Source organism: Triticum aestivum, chromosome 2B (assembly GCF_018294505.1).
Source record: "Triticum aestivum cultivar Chinese Spring chromosome 2B, IWGSC CS RefSeq v2.1, whole genome shotgun sequence".
NCBI classification, from domain to species: Eukaryota; Viridiplantae; Streptophyta; class Magnoliopsida; order Poales; family Poaceae; genus Triticum; species Triticum aestivum.
The window spans coordinates 642,061,574-642,082,579 of NC_057798.1; positions in this window are offsets into that span (position 1 = coordinate 642,061,574).

Sequence of the window (21,006 nt, forward strand, 5' to 3'; positions counted from 1 at the left end):
GAAAGGAACCCTCTCATAGAATGTCATGGTTGCATGTGATTTTGATCTGAATTTCACATTTATTTCATGTGGGTGGGAAGGGTCCGCATCAGATGCAGGAGTTCTTCGTTCTACTATTAGCAAGGGGTTTCATGTGCCAGAAGGAAAATTTTATCTCGTAGATGGTGGAAATGCAAACACGCCTTCTTTTCTTGCACTATATCGAGGAGTTCGTGAAAGTGCAACTATCCCTAGGTGGTTTTGGTAATTCCTAACAACATATAGCTCATTGAGCTAATGCTACTTCTAGACATGGTTTTAAATGGCCCACTATAGCTCCGCTATAGCACGCTATAGATTTTAAAAGAGGTTCCACGCTAAATGTATTTTGTCCAAATATATGAGCAAACATTATAAATAGCTTGCTATAGCACTGCTATAGCACGCTATAGCATTTAGAAGAGGTCTATCGCTAAGAGGCTTAGCGCGCTATTTAAAACTTTGCTTCTAGATAAATATTTCAGGAAAGCTCAATGAATGGCATGGCATGGATGAGAAAAGTGGACCCCTCAAAATGCTAAGGACAAAAGGATTAGCTCAAGCTCAAAGCTCAAGACTCTACATTTTATATTTTAGTTATCCAAGATCACATTGAGTCTATAGGAAAAGCCAATACTATCAAGGATGGATGAGGTGTTGCTTAATGAGGTTCTTGCTCAAAGTGCTTAGTGATATGCTCCAAAGCCCTCAACTACTTTCTCACATCCACATATGACCTAAACCAGAAGTCAAACTCGGCCCCACTGATTCTTTCTATCCGGCGCCACCGAGTTCAGATGTCATAGCCACTGCCACAAACCCTAGGCAAATCGGTCTCACCGATAGGGATCTCGGTCTCACCAAGATGGGATTGTAATCTCTCTCTTTCCCTTCGTAATGTTTCGGTACCACCGAGATGAACGATCGGTCCCACCGAGATTGCAATGTAAACTCTCTATTTCCTCTTTGTAACATTTTGGTCTCACCGAAATGAGCGAACAGGTCCAACCGAGTTTACCTGACCAACTCTCTGGTTAGCTTATTACCAAAATCAGTCCCATCGAGTTTGTGTTATCGGTCTCACCGAGATCATGTTATGCCCTAACCCTAACCATATCGGTCCTACCGAGTTGCATGTCGGTCCCACCGAAAATCCTAACGGTCACTAGATTTGCTGAATCGATCCGACCGAGTTTCTCAATATGGTCCCACCGAGATTGGCAAGTTGTGTGTAACAGTTAGATTTTGTGGGGAGGCTATATATACCCCTCCACCTCCTCTTCATTCGTGGAGAGAGCCATCAGAACGAACCTACACTTCCAACTTACATTTTCTGAGAGAGAACCACCTACTCATGTGTTGAGACCAAGATATTCCATTCCTACCATATGAATCTTGATCTCTAGCCTTCCCCAAGTTGCTTTCCACTCAAATCTTCTTTCCACCAAATCCAAATCCTGTGAGAGAGAGTTGAGTGTTGGGGAGACTATCATTTGAAGCACAAGAGCAAGGAGTTCATCATCAACACACCATTTGTTACTTCTTGGAGAGTGGTGTCTCCTAGATTGGCTAGGTGTCATTTGGGAGCCTCCGACAAGATTGTGGAGTTGAACCAAGGAGTTTGTAAGGGCAAGGAGATCGCCTACTTCGTGAAGATCTACCGCTAGTGAGGCAAGTCCTTCGTGGGCGACGACCATGGTGGGATAGACAAGGTTGATTCTTCGTGGACCCATCTTGGGTGGAGCCCTCCGTGGACTCGCGCATCCGTTACCCTTCATGGGTTGAAGTCTCCATCAACGTGGATGTACGATAGCACCAACTATCGAAACCATGACAAAAACATCCGTGTCTCCAATTGCGTTTGAATTCTCCAAACCCCTCCCTTTACATTCTTGCAAGTTGCATGCTTTACTTTCTGCTGCTCATATACTCTTTGCATGCTTGCTTGAATTGTGTTAAGATTGCTTGACTTGTGCTAAGTTAGCTAAAATCTGCCAAAGACTAAAATTGGGAAAAGGATAAGTTTTTATTTGGTCAAGTAGTCTAACCACCCCCCTAGACATACTTCCGATCCTACAAGTGGTATCAGAGCTTTGGTCTCCATTTTCTTTGATTTCCATAGCTTTTAGTGGTCATAGCCTTGGTTTCACAACCTAGGAGAGTATGGTGTCTATCGAGGGAAACTATCACCGTAGTGGTCCTTACTTTGATGGTACTAATTTTGCTAGTTGGAAGCATAATATGAAAATGCATATTCTTGGACATGACCCCGTCGTTTGGGCTATTGTGTGTATTGGCTGGCAAGGTGAATTCTTTGATGGGAGAGAACCGAACCGTGAAGCTAGTGCGGATGAGTTGAAGATGCTGCAATACAACGCTCAAGCTTGTGATATCATCTTCAATGGATTGTGCCCCGAATAATTCAACAAAATCAGCCGTCTTGAGAATGCAAAGGAAATTTGGGATACTTTGATTGATATGCATGAAGGTACCGACTCTGTCAAGGAATCCAAGTTGGATGTGCTTCAAAGTCAACTTGACAAGTTCAAGATGAAGGATGGTGAAGGCGTCGCTGAAATGTACTCTAGGCTTGCTCTCATTACAAATGAGATTGCCGGCTTAGGAAGTGAAGAGATGACCGACAAATTCATCATCAATAAGATCCTAAGAGCATTGGATGGAAAATATATCGTGTGCACATTGATCCAAATGATGCCCAATTACAAGAATCTCAAGCCAACGGAAGTCATTGGAAGAATTGTTGCTCATGAGATGTCACTCAAGGATAAGGAGGAGCACCACGACAAGTCAAGTGGTGCTTACAAAGCCTCATGTGAAGCCCCCACATCATCAAGTGAGAAACAAACCTTCAATGAAGAATTGAGCCTAATGGTGAAGAACTTCAACAAGTTCTACAAGAGTAGAAGCAAAGAGAGAAGCTCCAAGTCAAGGTCCTACAATGACAAAAGATCTTCTAGTCGATAGCGTAATTGCTACAATTGTGGAAGACCCGGTCACTATTCCAATGAGTGTACGGCTCCCTACAAAAGAAGTGAAGAATCACCTAAGAGGAGAAGTAGAAGAGAAGAATTACCACCAAGAGAGAAGGAGTAGAGATGATCGTTATGAACGAAGAACATCCCGGAGAAGCAAGTATTCAGAAATGAAGGACAAGTCATCAAGGAGCTACACAAAACAAAGACATCAAGCTCATGTTGGTGAATGGGTATCCGGCTCCGACTCCGACAATCACTCCGAGAGAAGCTATCACTCCGACTCCGAACATACTCAAGATGAAGGTGTTGCCGGTCTAGCACTTGTGTCAACCAACTCCTACGACATATTTGATTCACCAAATGAAGGACTTGGAAGATGCTTCATGGCTAAAGGCCCAAAGGTAGCACACCCAGAGTATGTTGATTTCAATAGTGATGAAGATGACTTGTTAGGTGATGATGATTTGCTTATTGACAACTCTAGTGATGAATACTATGATGAAACATCAATTAATCATGCTAATCAATATAAAACGAATGAAAATGATAAGGAGAAGATTGAGCTCCTAACTAAAGAACTAAACACTCTTAAGTTAGCTCATGAAACTATCTTAGGGGATCATCGAGAACTTTTAAGGACTCATGATGATCTTCGCAAGAAAAGTTCTTCTTACATTGCCAAGCATTTACTCCTATCTTCTTATATGCCTCAAGTCAAGTCTAGTAACAAGAACAAGAAGGATTCTTCCTCTAGTAGTAACAATAATCATGTTAAATCCAATGTTGTTGCTTGTAGTAGTTCTCTTGATTCCACTAATGACTCTCTTAGCCAAGTTACACTTGAGCAAGAAAATAGCTTATTGAAGGGAATTATAGAGAAAGGTGTTTACAAGAGCCTTGCCAGGAGTAAGCAATTCGAGGAAATTGTACACAAGCAAGGAAGGCACCGGAAGAACCAAGGTGTTGGTTTTGAATGAAAGTTCAATGCCAGTGGAGTTGAGTGGGAAGAAGATCAATACCCTAAGACAAAGTTTGTTCCTCAACAAGAGAAGTATGATCCTACTTCCTTCAAAGGGACACAAGCTCAAGATGATCTTCCACCACAAGACCACAAGCAAAAAGGCAAGGATGAGCTTCAAGAGGAGATTGATGCATTTGAAGAAGCTCCCAAGGCCTTGGTCAAGTGGGTTCCCAAGACTACATCAATTTCTACTTCATCAAGTACGACTACAACTCCAAGGATTCCCATCAAGATGATGTGGATCCCGAAGAAGAAGAACTAGAGAGTTCTTGAGGGTGACTCCGCCAACATACTTCACTCTTATCATTTTGGCAAGGACAAGTGCAATCAACTTCCACATCTTGCACTAGTTCATGGAGTCACAAACCCTCTTGTTGGTAAGACAAGGGACAAGGTAACCTAATGCTTTCATAGACATCATTTTGTGTGTGTATCACTCTATGTCTATGGATATCCTTGTTTGTTCCTTGTGCGACTAACCCGTGTAGGTATTGAAAGTGCAACTCACTCCAAAGGATTGCTCCAAATGATCTACGTCAACATTGAGCATCCACATCTTTAACACGTACATGAAGTCATCATCGACAAAACCCAAGGTTAGTTCATCCCTCTAAGGGGGGATCTCACATCTAGGGGGAGCTTTACTTTAAGAATTGAGTTAAAGCAACTCTAATGGTGTGAACACAACAATGCATTATGTAGAAGTGGCAACCCCACTTGAGCTTAAACGATGAGTATGACCTATGATCAAATGTTCTCATTTGACTCCTAAGTCAATATACTCATATATAGATGACCTAGTCATTGCCAATTGCTTGATAGATGCTAGAATGGTTATGCATGCTTTCCCACATATTTCATTTGTCATTTTATTGTGTGAGCATGTTGGTTGCATATTTCACTCATTCGAGGACATCCACTTGTAGTTTTGATTGTTTGGTTTCTTTTCTTTTGCCAAGTGGATGGACAAGAATGCCTAAGAACCTTCTCTAGTTATCTATGCTTTTCTTGTCTCAAACTCTATTCATGCTACATCACAAAATTTTATCAAGTCAGATTCAAACCACTCTGTGTGAGGAGCACTCGGAGTCCCCGATTCGTCATAGACTTAAACTTCCAAAACTTCTTTGTGCATTTCGGTCTGACCTATTCTTCCATTTCGGTCATACCGAGATCACTAAGTCGATCTAGGTTTTCAATCTCAGTGCAACCGATTTGAACTTTTCGGTCACACCGAGTTGCAGTAACTGCTTGCAGTGATGCATCTTGGTGCCACCGAGTTGTTCCACTCGGTCACACCGATAGGGTCAGGCTATATATATCCACGGGCCAAATTTTAGAAATTTCTCCGAACTCTTTCGTCCGTGCTGCCTCCCTGGGTCTCCGGATCGTCCTCCTCGTTGCCAGCTGCCTCCCGCTGCTGGTCTCCGCCGCCGCCAACGGGAATCGTCTCTGCCGTTGCCGCCGTAGCAAGTCCATCGTCGAACTAGGGTATGGACTTGATCCTTTTGCTAATCTCACTCCGATTCCTAGCACATTGTTTTGGCCATGTATCTTGCCACGATTGAGATCATCTTATCCAGCGAAAACACTCTGTAGTTTAGTTGTGAATTGAAAATTTAGGGTTAGGTTTCCGCCGAAACCATCTCGGACCAACCGAGTTGTAGAAATCGGTTCCACCGATTTGGCCAAGGCCAATGCACATGTGATTCTCGGTCTGACCGAGAATTGCAAATCGGTGTGACCGAGTTCAGGACTTTGTGAAACCCTAGCAGTCTTGGTGCCACCGAATTGTGACTCGGTCTGACCGAGTTCACTAGTTTAGGTTCCAAAAGTTGCTTCGGTATCACCGAGTTTACAAATCGGTAGATCCGAAATGCTTTCTATGGAAGCTAAAACTTAGTTTTTGACTCATTATTTTGCAAAAACCTCTGTATTTTGTGATGCTCATCCTATCTACCTCATCTATATCTATTCGCAGGGTCTACTGTCAGTGTTTGAAACATGTCTGATCAAAGTGACAGTCAGAATAAGTCTGAGGAACAGGTTCACATGAGTGAGGGCACTAGTCCCTCTAGCAGCTATGATGGAAGCAGGAGCACACCCAGCAACTTGCCTAAGGCAGCCACCAGGGCTAGAAAGAAGAAAACCTCAGAGTCTGAGGATGAAGACTATGTGGCTGTTGAGGATGAGGCCACTTCCAAGAAGAAGGTGCTCAAGAAGGAATATGGCACAACTGCTGCCACTAAGCCTGGTATGAGGACCAAAGCACCTGCTAGAAGAGTTCCGATGTCTAAAGCCAGAGCCTCCACTCAAGTACCTTTGGAATCTGAACCCAAAGAGGCTGCAGAAGAAGGGAAGAAGAGGAAGGAAACGGTCAAGAAGACCAAGGCCAGGGTTGTTGGAAAGCCTTCCATGATGGAAGAAGAAGAAGAGGAAGAGGAAGAGGAAGAGGTTGCTGACCAGCACCTAAAGCTCAAAAGCTTATGGGTGATGCCATCAGGTCAGGGGCCGCTTCATCAAAGCCCAAAGAAGCTCCCAAGGCAACTGCTCCAAAGCATAAAGCTGCACCCAAAAGGAATACAAGGAACATTCCTGCCGGAGAGAAGAACAAGGCCCGAGTGCCTGAAGCTGTTGTTGAAGAATAAGATGATGAAGAACATTTCTTGAGGAGGTTGAAGCCCAAAATTCCAGATCACAATGATGTTCATCCTATAGCCGAGGATATGAAGCTGAGAAAGGATGCAGGACTCAGACAGTGGAGATTGACTGATCCCTATGTAGTCAGGAGGAGAAATGCTATGGACTACAGGTTCTATACAAAGGAACATCAGGACTTCTATGAGACAGTGCTGCTTGACAAGAAGCCAATAGTCTGTGATATGAGATGGGTGGACTGGAAATATATCAGGGAAAATGAAGAGCACTATCCTGGAGTGTATGACAGTTTCAATGCTTGTGGAGTGGATCACTTTGTTGGGCAGAAGCTCAAAAAGTGGAATGATGAGCTTATAATGCAGTTCTACTCCATAGCTCACTTCTATCCAGATGGAAGGATAGTATGGATGTCTGAAGGTACTAGGTACCAATCAACTGTTGAAGAATGGGAAAATCTGATCAATGCACCTAAGGAGAAAGAGGATGACTTGGATGTCTATGCCAAGAAGAAGAAGGATCACAACTCTATGGCACATATGTACGGGGAGATCCTAGATGCTGCTGTTGAAACACACAAGTTTGGATCAGTACATTACCTTCTGTCGGGATTGCCAACAATCAACTAGATCCTTAGGTACACTCTTTTGCCTAAGTCATGTGATCACAAGATGATCAGAGGCCATGCCATCAACCTGCTTCACATATTTGATGTGCCTCAAAAGTTCAAGGTCATGAGCATCATAGTGGAAACTATCAAGAGGACAGCTGCTGACCAAAAGAGAAGTTGTGGGTATGCCCCACAGATCCAGGAGCTAATCAACTCCAAGATGGGCACTGGCACATACCTCTTGGACAAGGAACACATGCCCATCTACCCAGATTTTGAGGAAAACACAGTGGTTATAGATGAAAATGAACCATCTTCTATGCAAGCACAAGCAAAGAAGGAGAAGGCAAGGGCTGAAAAGGCTACAATGATGCCAACCATTGATGAGGCATCTCAGTACTTCCTGAAGAGCAAGCAAGATCAGCTTGGCTACTTGATTGCCTCCACTCCGAGGATTGAGAAGGGATTGTCCACCCTGACTCAAAATCAGGAGAGCCTGGAGAGGATCATGGAGTAGAATTTCTATGACTTGGATGTGAAGGTCACTGAGATACAGCCAGTTATTGAGCAACTTCAGGATGCCATGCATGAGAGGAAGGGCAAGACTACCACTGATGCATTTGCCAGAGTGCCCAGAGCACAGAGATCTGCTGTAGTGCCTGTTCCAGACACAAGAGCAACTTCATTTTCACCAGCTACAGCTTCAGTGCCACCAACTCCAGCACCTACTCCACCAGCTCCAACTTCATCAACTGATGCCTTCGTCCTTGGCGCTATTTCTACACCACCAGCTGAAGACCAAGCCTGAGAGTCGATCTAATACTATGCATTTTCTATGAACTTTTTGGTAACTTGTTGCCAAAGGGGGAGAAAAATGTATAGATCATAGGCTTCGAGAGAGAGCGTTGCTTTTTATTCTCTCTTGTCTTGGTGGTTGAACTTTGTTTGCTTGTTTGATATACTTTATGCCTATGTGATACTTGGATGATCATGTGTTTGATCATATGCTTCATTAATGCTTGTTGGATGACATTATCCTTTTATATCTATATGATCATTCACTTTGCTTGGTCATGAGTGCATGTATTTAATTATTATGATTTTGAGCGCTCCACCAAGATTTATGTGACATGGGAGAGTAACTCATGATCCTAACTCATTGTGCATTTGCAGTCCAAAGCAAATCTTAAACTATGCACAAATTTAGGGGGAGCTCTCACATTTCACATACTTCTCAAAGCGACAATGTTTTTCAATCTTATTATCATTTTTCGAAGCTTTGATGTATCTGTTGTCATAAATTACCAAAAAGGGGGAGATTGAAAGTGCAACTATCCCTAGGTGGTTTTGGTAATTCCTAACAACATATAGCTCATTGAGCTAATGCTACTTCTAGATAAATATTTCAGGAAAGCTCAATGAATGGCATGGCATGGATGAGAAAAGTGGACCCCTCAAAATGCTAAGGACAAAAGGATTGGCTCAAGCTCAAAGCTCAAGACTCTACATTTTATATTTTAGTGATCCAAGATCGCATTGAGTCTATAGGAAAAGCCAATACTATCAAGGAGGGATGAGGTGTTGCTTAATGAGATTCTTGCTCAAAGTGCTTAGTGATATGCTCCAAAGCCCTCAACTACTTTCTCACATCCACATATGACCTAAACCAAAAGTCAAACTCGGCCCCACCGATCCTTTCTATCTGGCGCCACCGAGTTCAGATGTCATAGCCACTGCCACAAACCCTAGGCAAATCGGTCTCACCGATAGGGATCTCGGTCTCACCGAGATGGGATTGTAATTTCTCTGTTTTCCTTCGTAATGTTTCAGTACCACCGAGATGAGCAATCGGTCCCACCGAGATAGCAATGTAAACTCTCTGTTTCCTCATCGTAACATTTCGGTCTCACCGAAATGAGCAAACCGGTCCCACCGAGTTTACCCGACCAACTCTCTGATTAGCTTATTACCAAAATCGGTCCCACCGAGTTTGTGTAAGCGGTCTCACCGAGATCACGTTATGCCCTAACCCTAACCATATCGGTCCTACCGAGTTGCATGTCGGTCCCACCGAAAATCCTAATGGTCACTAGATTTGCTGAATCGGTCCGACCGAGTTTCTCAATTCGGTCCCACCGAGATTGGCAAGTTGTGTGTAATGGTTAGATTTTTTGTGGAGGCTATATATACCCCTCCACCTCCTCTTCATTCATGGAGAGAGCCATCAGAACGAACCTACGCTTCTAACTTACATTTTCTAAGAGAGAACCACCTACTCATGTGTTGTGACCAAGATATTCCATTCCTACCATATGAATCTTGATCTCTAGACTTCCCCAAGTTGCTTTCCACTCAAATCTTCTTTCCACCAAATCCAAATCCTGTGAGAGAGAGTTGAGTGTTGGGGAGATTATCATTTGAAGCACAAGAGCAAGGAGTTCATCATCAACACACCATTTGTTACTTCTTGGAGAGTGGTGTCTCCTAGATTGGCTAGGTGTCATTTGGGAGCCTCCGACAAGATTGTGGAGTTGAACCAAGGAGTTTGTAAGGGAAAGGAGATCGCCTACTTCGTGAAGATCTACCGCTAGTGAGGCAAGTCCTTCATGGGCGACGACCATGGTGCGATAGACAAGGTTTCTTCTTCGTGGACCCTTCTTGGATGGAGCCCTCCATGGACTCGCGCAGCCATTACCCTTCGTGGGTTGAAGTCTCCATCAACGTGGATGTACGATAGCACCACCTATCGGAACCACGACAAAAACATCTATGTCTCCAATTGCGTTTGAATTCCCCAAACCCCTCCCTTTACATTCTTGCATGTTGCATGCTTTACTTTCCGCTGCTCATATACTCTTTGCATGCTTGCTTGAATTGTGTTAAGATTGCTTGACTTGTGCTAAGTTAGCTAAAATCTGCCAAAGACTAAAATTGGAAAAAGGATAAGTTTTTATTTGGTCAAGTAGTCTAATCACCCCCCTCTAGACATACTTCCGATCCTACAGTTCGGTACCACCTGAGTGAATTTAGGAGGCGGTGCTCATCTAATACGGGCTATGCCAACCATAGGGAGCTTTTCAACCATACCCATGCAATTCTCCGGAACCGCATCGAAAGGAGCATTGGTGTTCTAAAAAAATGGCTCCCTATCTTGAAAGTGGTCAATCACTACACTATATAGTCACAAATCAAGATTCCGGTAGCATGTGATGTATTCCATAACATCATTAGAGCTCAAAGTGGTGATAAGGGATGGTTGGATCACCAACCACCGTTAATTCCACCAGAAACATATGTTGATGTTCCAGAGGAAGATGATGTCAACCAACATCATCACAATGAGGCAAACAATGTAAACACTCTTACAGATCAGATCGTGATGCAAATGTGGGCTGATTATAACAACTTCAGACATGAGTTTATTTTATAATTTTTCTCTCACATTTTCTTAGGTAAAGTAGTGGTAGAGAGAAATTTAACTAGTACCCCATTGTTGTTTCAATAATGTAGCTATGGCAGCGCCTAGGGCATCTTGGGACCATGCATATGAGAAAAGTCTTGTTGATATAATGCTTGACCACAACAATCCCATCTATCGAGGTCAAATGGATGGACTGCTGAAGGCTGGACTAGCATTAAAAATACATTCAATCAGAAATTTCCACTAGCTCATTTCACCAAGCAACAAATCCAAGAGAAGGATAAGGATTTAGAAGGAAATTATAAGGTAGTGAGAGACTCTCGGAAAAAAGTGGCACGGGATGGGATGATACACTTTGCATGATCATTGTTGAACCTGTAATATGGAATAAACTTATCAAGGTTGGCTCTTTTCTTGATAAATTGTTTGTTCACTGCCATTCATGCTCTTCAAGGCATTGTTTTATTGATCCCAACCATACTATGTTGCTGCATTCAATAGGATCATCCAAGAATAAAGAAGTTCCGTTCAAAACCATTCATGCTCTTCAAGTCATTGGCTTCACTACATGAAGGTGTGTTTCCTATATCACGTGTTTCCGTTGACCCTGCATATTAAATCATTTTCATTCTTGCTTTCATTATATAGTATTTGGGAGATTGTTGAGATTCTTGCTTCATAGATGAATCTGATGTTTCTGAGCGAACATGTTGATATGTTTGTTTTTTTGGAGCAGGAAGTGTTGCTTCAGGAGACTTGAACTTCGTATCAATTCCGCAAGTGGATCTCACAAGCGATGCCATTTCTCCTATGGATTCCTCTACCAATGATTTGAACCATATCTCCTCTACCAATGTTGATGATGGTATGTCCTCATCTGATCTACAAGGGAAAGGGGCATCAAGAAGAGATACCTGAAGCTACAACATCTACTAACTCTAAACAAAAGGGAGCACTGCCTGTGAAAAAGAGGAAGCAAAGCCAGATCACTGTTGTACTTGAGGACTACATGGATTTTATCATAAGAAACAATCTGCAAAACTGATTAACGAGTTGAAGGAATCAAAGCAAGATGACATGTTCTCGACTTGAAACTATGTGGCTGACCAATGGAAGATCTATCAGTTGCAGAAAAAGCAAATGCACTGTGGCTTTTCAAATTCCCAATAAATCAAGAAATATTCATCAATACCAAGGACTCAAATCTTGGGCTTTATTGGTTGAAGGAGGAGATTTCTGAGATGTAGATAGCATAAGGTGTGTAAACAATTCACCTTCTTGTTTTGCACTACATCCATTTTATATTTATTTACTTTGTGGCATTATTAACTTGAGCCTTGTATAAGCTTGTTTCCCTTTGTCGACCGATGATAGATAAGCAAAGACAAAACACACTCCATTCTTTTAAAACTGACTAGAAGAGCCACACATTTGGAGAAATGTTACTGCCTTCTGTTTGGTAGTTTCTGTGTACCTTTACAAGCTTGCTAGTTCAACTATTGGTGATACTTAATTTGGTGTCCTCCTCCCATTTTGGTTTCACCTCCTATTGCCTCATAACTCACCTCACAGCAATAGATTGCCCTGTTAATCTGGAGACTTTTTCAAGTAAATAAATTGGGTTACTGGACAACCTTGTGATTGCCTTCCTAAAATATATTTGTAGACTTGATTTTTTTATGCACAGTGCACAAATCATATGTTGGTTGATACTATTTCATTAATTTGCTTATACTACAAAATAGTGTTGTGAGATTCTGAACTGATGCCAGCTAAGTTATTTCTTTTTGTCATTCAGCCAACATCAAGTTGTGGTACATGAACATCAAGTTGTGGTACATGATGTCGGGGAAGGAGTGGAGAAAAGACCCAAGTAGGACGTGCTTGTTGCCTTGCGGCCCATATTGTTCGAAAGTATCCCTACCTTGGACATGTCAACTTATAATCCGGAACTTTTTCTAGTGCACAAATTAGACAATGATGTATCAATAACTCTTGTAGAGATTGCTTTTATTTTGGCACATGAAAACGGCTTAGGCCAATGATTGATTGTCGTGAAATGCAGAATAATATCTTAAGCTTGATGAAGTGATGGATAAGTTGTAGTAATATTTTTAAAATTCTAGTTGACATGAATTCTGAACCTTTGTTATGTGCCTGTGGTTTTTGTCATTTCTCCGAATTATTTGTGGAATTTTTATCTATGGTTTGGTTGTTTTTCAAAATTATCTGTAGAATTTTTATGTAAGATCTGATGTATTATATTTGTCTATAGTATGTGAGGGATTTCCTTCCCTCCCATGTTACCATTTGGGAACCTGGGCAATGAGAACATCTCCCACGTGGTGGGAGGGGTCGCATGTGCACAGGGGAATCCCCCCTAGGGGTTTATGGCCCAGGTTTTTTCCTACCCATCAATCAAACAAGGCCTGAGGGTGGGGGTCACTGGCTACACCCTAAACTGGCATATCTATGGAGCGAGAGACTAGACATTTTCTTTTTTGCTGAGAGTAGAGGTGCTTTACTTGTCGAGCAATATGGTGCTTTCTTTTCATTGTTGACCTCAAGAATAAGGAGAAGGTGCGACTCCCCTTCGCAACCACGTCGCCCCCGCGGGCGACCGGCCACGCATCGGCCTTCCCTTCAACTAGCTCCACTCTCCCCTTTCTCCCCACCGCCGTCGGCCTTGCCCCAGGGACAATGGTGGCGAAGGCCCCTGACCTTCCCCTCCCGATGGCTCTCCGGCGCGGGGCGAAGCTGCACCGGGGGTGCTCCTAGGTGGCGAAGGTCCGAGTGGCAGCGGGGGTCCCCGACTCGGGCGGGCTTCTGGGCGGCGACATCGTCGTTGGTGGCGGGGTGGCGCGACCTGACGGCAGCCGCTCGGCCCAGATTTGGGCCCGCAAGGGCCCGGGCGGGACGACGGCGGGGCGGGTCTATGGCGTGACTTTCGGGAGGCGGGGGAGAGGCTGGGTGTTGGTGGTACCGACACTGCCCTGCTGCAGCATGGCCGGCGGGGCTTAGCGGGTATAGTTTCTGGCCTGGCCAGGCCAGGGGTGGCCTGGTATGCCCTACTGTCGTATCCGTACGGCGACCACGACGGTGTCGGAGGCGCGGGCCTCTCGCACGATAGCAGTGGAGGTGGTTCCCTCCCGCTTGGCTTCGATGTTGCTGCTCCCGTCGCTTGGCACTTCTCTCTTGTATTTTGGCCTCGTGTTGGTGTTCGCAGTGAGACAACATGGATGGTGGCGTAACCGCGATGGCGCATGGTGTTGGGCGGTGGTTTGGGTGGCCGGCTCCGGTTGAGCGGTGGGGTTTGGAGTGCGGGAGAAATCTTTGCTGGTGCGTCCAACTCCGATGCGGTGACACTGACGGGTGCCACCATTCCTTCCTAGAGGGTGTCGGTGGTAGCCATCCCCCACTCCCCTCCGTGTGCCGGGGGAAACACTAGGACACGTCCGGGCAGCTGCGTCATCGACGTCGCATCCCTTCTTGGAGGTGCTGCTTGGTACACGGTGGATTGGAGCCTTGGGCTGTGGTGGTTTGTTTCCGGAGGGAGCAGAGATGGCGGGTCATCCGCGCTTTGTCGAGCTGTCATTGTTGGCATTTGTTTCTTCTTTTTATTTTGGGCTTGATGTGTTGCTCACCCCAGCAAATGCTATGTGTACTGTGTTGTTGTGACGCCCTCGATTCAATCGTACACTAATCATACACGCAAATGTGTACGATCAAGATCAAGGACTCACGGGAAGATATCACAACACAACTCTAGACACAAATTAAAAAAAATACAAGCTTTATATTACAAGCCAGGGGCCTCGAGGGCTTGAATACATAAGCTTGAATACACAAGAGTCAGCGGAAGCAACAATATCTGAGTACAGACATAAGTTAAACAAGTTTGCCTTAAGAAGGCTAGCACAAAAGCAACATAGATCGAAAAGGCAAGGCCTCCTGCCTAGGAGCCTCCTAACTACTCGTGGTTATCGACGGTCTCCATCACGTGGTAGTAGGCGCCCTCGGGGTAGTAGCAGTCGTCAAAGGTGGCATCTGGCTCCTGGACTCCACCATATGGTTGCAACAACCAGAAAGAAGAAAGAAGGGGGAAAAGGGGTGGCAAAGCAACCGTGAGTACTCATCCAAAGTACTCGCAAGCAAGGATCTACACTACATATGCAACATTATCAATAGAAGGCTGTATATGTGGACTGGGCTACAGAAATGCCAGAATAGAGAGAAGGCCTAGTCCTATCGAAGACTAGCATCTTCTGGAAACCACTATCTTGCAGCAAACATGAGGGAGTAGAGTAGCATAAATTAAAGTAGTAGTAGTGTTATCAACCTCGGACAGAGATCCTTTCTCGACTCCCAGCGAGAAAGAAATCCCAGAGCCGTACTATCCATTTCTCATCACAAACCAATTCTCATCACAAGTATCCAGTTCTAGTTGTATCGATCAGGATACAACTCCAAGTGTCTGTTACCGTAGGACAGGCTATCGATAGATGTTTTCTTCCCTGCAGGGGTGCACCAACTTACCCACCACACTCGATTAACTCCGGCCAGACACACTTTCCTGGGTCATGCCCGGCCTCGGCCAAACAATACATCGCAACCCGACCTAGCTTAATAGAGAGGTCAACACGCCGGTATAAACCTATGCCCCCAGGGGTCATGGGCCATCTCCCCGGGAACTCCTGCATGTTGCAATTGTGGCCGATGAGCAGACCTAGCTACCTCCTTCAAGAAGGCAGGTGCTTACGCAGTCCAACCCAGCGCGCGCCGCTCAGTCGCTGACATCTATTAAGCTTCGGCTGATGCATACGATGCAGAATGCCCATACTATGCCCACGTGATGGTTAGTGCTATCAGGCCAGAGGCCCCTCAGATCAAATATCCAAATCATAGTGGATTGGGAACACGCGGTAACAAGCAGAGACTCACGAAAGATGTGACCCCGTTGCCCCGTCTCGAGGACTTGCGGCAAGGGCTAAGAATGCCCGGCCATGCCTCGTAATTATCTCGCGGGCACCTTCCAGGTCAACCCGACTAAACATCACTCGCAATTATGCTCGAGCGGGTACCCCTCAGGGTCGACCCGTCTTTTGTAACATGGTTTAGTGTAAATTCATAATAATCATAGTAACTGTGTGTCTAAACATCAAGGGAAAAAACCCGAGGAATCACCCCCGGTGAATTCCACTCGATGTAATCATCAAGGTGAACGTAAGAGGAATCACCCCCGAGGTTCACACTTGAGGGGTTGCACAACAGAGTCGTATCGGAAGTGGTTAAGGCGGAATCACCCTCGATGACCAGGACCGAATAGCTACACTACAGGGTTAACATAAAAGGTGTTGTAGAGGTCTCACCCTCGGCATTCGATAGTAACCCAGTAGTGTCGAGCAACTAAGGGAAAAGTGATGTGCGGTGCCGGGGCCTGGTCTTCGATCCCGTTGATCGGGTCTTCGATGATGAAGCAGGTGTTGGGGAACATAGAAATTTCAAAATTTATTCTACGCACATGCAAGATCATGGTGATGCATCGCAACGAGAGGGGAGAGTGTTGTCCACGTACCCTCGTAGACTGAAAGCGGAAGCGTTAGAACAACGCGGTTGATGTAGTCGTACATCTTCACGGCCTGACCGATCAAGCACCGAAACTACGGCACCTCCGAGTTCTAGCACACGTTCAGCTCGATGACGTCCCTCGAACTCCGATCCAGCCGAGTGTCGAGGGAGAGTTCCGTCAGCACAACGGCGTGGTGACGATCTTAATGTTCAACCGTCGCAGGGTTTCGCCTAAGCACCGCTACAATATTATCGAGGAGGACTATGGTGGAGGGGGGCACCACACACGGCTAAGAGATCAAGAGATCAACTGTTGTGTCTATGGGGTGGCCCCTGCCCCCGTATATAAAGGAGCAAGGGGGGAGGTGGCGGGCCAAGGAGGAGGGCGCGCCAAGGGGGGAGTCCTACTCCCACCGGGAGTAGGACTCTTCCTTCCCTTGTTGGAGTAGGAGAGAAAGAAAAAGGGGGAGAGGAAGAAGGAAAAGGGGCTGCACCCCTTGTCCAATTCGGACCAGAGGGGGGCTGTGCGCCTCCTTCCTTTTGGCCTCTCTCCTCTATTCCCGTATGGCCCAATAAGGCCCATATACTCCCCGGCGAATTCCCTTAACTCTCCGGTACTTCGAAAAATACCTGAATCACTCGGAACCTTTCCGAAGTCTGAATATAGTCGTCCAATATATCGATCTTTACATCTCGACCATTTTGAGACTCCTCCTCATGTCCCCAATCTCATCCGGGACTCCGAACTTCTTCGGTACATCAAAACACATAAACTCATAGTATAACTGTCATCGAAACCTTAAGCGCACGGACCCTACGGGTTCGAGAACTATGTAGACATGACCGAAACATGTCTCCGGTCAATAACCAATAGCGGAACCTGGATGCTCATATTGGCTCCCACATATTCTACGAAGATCTTTATCGGTCAAACCGCATAACAACATACGTTGTTCCCTTTGTCATCGGTATGTTACTTGCCCGAGATCTGATCGTCAGTATCTCAATACCTAGTTCAATCTCGTTACCGGCAAGTCTCTTTACTCGTTCCGTAATACATCATCTCGCAACTAACTCATTAGTTGCAATGCTTGCAAGGCTTATAGTGATGTGCATTACTGAGTGGGCCCAGAGATACCTCTCCGACAATCGGAGTGACAAATACTAATGTCGAAATATGCCAACCCAACAAGTACCTTTGGAGACACCTGTAGAGCACCTTTATAATCACCCAGTTACGTTGTGATGTTTGGTAGCACACAAAGTGTTCCTCCGGTAAACGGGAGTTGCATAATCTCATAGTCACAGGAACATGTATAACTCATGAAGAAAGCAGTAGCAACATACTAAACAATCAAGTGCTAAGCTAACGGAATGGGTCAAGTCAATCACATCATTCTCCTAATGATGTGATCCCGTTAATCAAATGACAAATTTTTGTCCATGGCTAGGAAACATAACCATCTTTGATTAATGAGCTAGTCAGGTAGAGGCATACTAGTGACACTATGTTTGTCTATATATTCACACAAGTATTATGTTTCCAGTTAATACAATTCTAGCATGAATAATAAACATTCATCAGGAAATAAGGAAATAAATAATAACTTTATTGTTGCCTCTAGGGCATATTTCCTTCAGCAAGGGCAACAAGGACAAGGTGGGGGTCACTGATGGATCACTAACCAACCTATACTAAGCAGTTTAGGATAAGCAGGTAAGGTAACAATAAGCAGGTTACAAAAGCAGGCTATGTTTCAGAATAGGAGCAAACAATAACAATAGCAAAATCTAATGCAAGCTTGAGAGAATGGAATGGGCGATACCAGGATGATCAAAGGGGGGGCTTGCCTGGTTGCTCTGGCAAGGAGGGGTCATCGTCGATGTAGTCGATCATAGGGGCAACATCGTTCTCGGGGTCTACCAAAGAGAAGAGGGGGAAGAAACGGTAAATATAAAGAAAACACAGCATCACGAAGCATAACGTGGCAAAATGTTGTGCCGGGTGTGACCTAACGTATGGCTACACGATACAGGTGAAGGGGGAATTCAACCGGGAATGTTTTCCCGGTTCCGGAGCTGTGTCAGACAGATGACCGGAGGGGGAATGTTCCATGTTCAGATAGTTAGAGGTATCTGACAGGTAAATGGTTCGCGTATCCGGTTTCGTCACGTTTTTCTGAGCAACTTTCATGTAGAAAACATTTTCATCCGAGTTACGGTTTATTTTCTATGAATTTTCGAAGTTTTAAACATTCTCTGGAATTAAATAAATTAACAGAAGGGAATTATGACGTCAGCAGAGTGTCAACATGACATCAGCAGGTCAACAAACTGGCTGACTAGTCAAACTGACCAGTGGGTCCTACCTGTCATACACAGAGGGCTAACAATGGGTTATTTTAATTAACATGGTTAATTAGCTGCTGGGCCCCACATGTCAGTGAGTATTTAGCTTAACTAATTATTTTTATTTGTAAAAAGTTTATTTAACAAAATATGTGGTGGGGCCTGCGTGTCAGTGACACTGTGTGCCCAGTCAGCACAGTTGACCACGGTCAACGTGGTCAACTAGGGCCAGGGGGCCCACGGGTAGTGACCCAGAGGCGGGCCAAAGGTGTGCCATGTCGGCAGCGTCGGGGTTTCACCGCCGGCGACCAAAACAGCGGCAGGGCTCACCGGACTTCGCCAGAAAAACGCCACAGGGGGCCGTTTCGAGCGTGGTCGGGCTCGTTCGGACGCGGGAGAAGCAACGCATCCAACTGCGACCTTAGCTCGGGCGGGGGCGGGCTGCAATGACGACGTCGTCGAGCGGGGCGGACGCTGGACTTCGATCATCATCGTGATCGGGGCTAGGGGGCGTTTGCGGGCAAACCAAGCGGCTAGACGAGGCCTACGCGGTGCGGTGAGCGCGCTGGGCACTGGCCCATGACCATTTGGTCACCAGATTCTTGCCGGCGGCGAGCTCCACGGCGATGCGTTCGGACGTTCATTGGGGACGGCGCTAGGAGGCACGGGAGGGAGCGTGCGCGTGCGCGTTGGGCTCCTAGGAACCCCAGGAGCACAACGGTGAGCTCGGGCGAGCGTGTCAATGGCCACAATGACGGCAACGAGCTCGTCGGCGGCGACGTGTTCAGGCGCAAGCACGGCGGCGGCTACGGCCATACAACGGCAGCTAGCTGGGAAAGAGAGGGACGGGAAGGCTCACCTAGTGGATACGAAAAGCTGGCGACAGGTTAGTAGCAGCAGTGAGCATCACTGGAGTCGGAGGGGTTTGAAGGCGATCGAACATGCAGACGATGGCGAACGGAGGCAGCGGGGCTCCGCGTCTCCACCTTGCAGCACCAGGAGAGGTGGTCGACCGCGGCGAGGCCCGTTGACAAGGCCAGCGGGCACGGGGCCGCCGGTGGTTGCGGAGATGACGGGAGGCAGCGGCGATGGCGCTCGGTGAGGGGGGAGAGAAGGGGGAGAGGGAGGGGACAGAGACGCGGGAGTGGCGGTAGGTGAGGTGAGTGGGAGGGATGCCCGAGGCGTCGCCCTTATCCCCTCTTGGGATGGCCGGCGAGGTGGTCGGGTGGCGCCCGCGACGCCCATTTGGTCGAACAGTGGAAGGTGGGAGACGACAGGGGAGGGGGAGTGGGCCGGCCTAGTTGGGCCAGTTGGCTCGGGTGGGCCGAAGCCCAGGTGAGGCAGAGGGCCTTTCCCTCATTTCCCTTTTTTCAGCAGCCTTTTGCCTTTTCATTTAAAAACTTTCCGTGTTAGCCTTTTTTTGGCCATTTAGACACTTTGCAAAAATGTTTGTTCACCACCAATATTAGCAGAAGAATATTTTCCACATGATGAACATTTTAGTTTTCATGTTTGAGCATTTTGAATTTCACTCATAATTTGAAATTGAATACAACTGGAATTTGAAAGAGAGAGGACACAATGATGATCAAACACTTGTTTAGCAAAATGATTAACTTATCCTCAGGGGTTACTATAGCATCATTACACCGGTGTGTTACAACTCTCCTCCTCTAAAAGAAATTCTTGTCCCGAGAATTAAGAGGTAGAAGGGAACAGTTCGGGGTATTCAGCCCGGAGGTTATCTTTGCGCTCCCAAGTGGCTTCATCTTTAGTATGATTCGACCATTGCACCTTGAGGAACTTTGTAACCTTCTGGCGGGTTCGAGGTTCATCTTCTTCAAGAATACGGATAGGATGCTCTTTGTATGTGAGATCATCTTGAACTTCAATCAATTCTGTATCCACTTCATGTTTCGGATCCTTGAAGCATCGACGAAGTTGCGACACGTGGAAGACGTCATGGACATGAGAGAACTGAGGTGGCAACTCCAATTGATAAGCCACCAGTCCACGACGGGCGAGAATACGGAAGGGACCAATGTAGCGCGGAGCTAGCTTGCCCTTGACTCTGAACCGATGAGTGCCTCTCAAAGGAGTGACATGCAGATAAGCTTGTTCACCAGGTTGATAAGTTGAACCCAAGTGTTTCCGGTCATAGTTGCTCTTCTGACGGGACTGGGCTGCCTTGAGATTATCCCGGACAATGCGAACCTGCTCTTCAGCTTGTTGAATAATGTCTGGACCAATGAGCGTCCGTTCCCTAGTTTCTGACCAATTCAGAGGGGTTTGACACTTACGTCCATAAAGCACTTCGAAAGGTGCCATTTTCAAGCTGGCTTGATAACTGTTGATATAAGAGAACTCC